The 1,009-nt window shown below is 30.8% G+C and overlaps 1 long non-coding RNA gene across 1 annotated transcript in view; it reads right to left on the reverse strand.

Annotated features, from left to right (window-relative positions):
- LOC117958999 overlaps positions 1-1,009 on the reverse strand; it is a 10,193-nt gene continuing 9,184 nt past the window's right edge. The window contains exon 3 of the long non-coding RNA XR_004659850.1: positions 1-123. This is a non-coding gene — a long non-coding RNA (uncharacterized LOC117958999). The remainder of the gene's footprint in view (positions 124-1,009) is intronic.

The raw sequence follows: 1,009 nt of genomic DNA on the forward strand, positions 1-1,009 counted from the left end.
TCTGAATATTGTTCTAGTTTCTTCTCTCCTCTGTGACAGTGACCTGAATATTTTTGGACAAAACAAGACATTTGAGGACGTCGTCTCGGGGCTTTTGGGAAACTCTGATCCTCATTTTTCAGCCTCTCAAATGTGGAGATTTCCTGGTTTTCTGTTTTATATCCAATTTAATAATTGGGTTGAGGTACTTTTTAACCCCTGTGTTGTCCTCGGGTCAAACTTGACCCGGTTTACAAAAACGTTCTGTGTCAGACAGGAACTTAAAAAAAAAACTACAAAAAAAAACAGGAAAAAAGCAACAAAAACATTCTTTTAAATGTTGAAAATTGACCCAAAAAATTGAAAAAAAAACAACTCATAAAAAAAAATCTAAAACACTGGAGAAAGTGACAAAGAAATTGTAAAAAAAAAAATTGACTAAAACATAATTTTAAAAAAAGTGACAAAAAATAAAAAAAAAACATTATTTTTTTAAACGCTAAAAAAGTGACAAAAAAATCTGAAAAGGTGACAGACAATTTTTAAAAATTGACTAAAACATAATTAAATTTTTTTTTTTAAATGACTAAAAATAGGAATAAAATTGACAAAAACATTGAGAAAAGTGTAAAAAAAAAAAAGTTGAATATTTCAACCCAGAAAAAAAAAACCAAAACAACTAATTCATTAATCCATAAAATAATGGACGGATTAACCCACGATGGAAGGGGATCGTTAGGTTAATGATTCATAAACACTTCATTACACCCGAGGGTCTTTTAAATACTTAAAAAATTAAATATCAGAGATCATTTTAAAGGACGAGTACAGACACTTGAATAGTTTTTTTGTTCTTTATTTGAAAAAGTAAGTTCTATTAATTAAAAGACTATAAAATAATGACAGGAAATAGAAAACACTGTACATGGATTCAGATGTAAATCACACACCAGAGCTCAGTGATGTGGAAACGCTTCGCTGTGGGAACCAGTCTCAGAAACATGGGCTGGATGGGGCCACTGGGGGGGGG

This window comes from Etheostoma cragini, chromosome 16 (assembly GCF_013103735.1).
Source record: "Etheostoma cragini isolate CJK2018 chromosome 16, CSU_Ecrag_1.0, whole genome shotgun sequence".
Classification (NCBI taxonomy): domain Eukaryota; kingdom Metazoa; phylum Chordata; class Actinopteri; order Perciformes; family Percidae; genus Etheostoma; species Etheostoma cragini.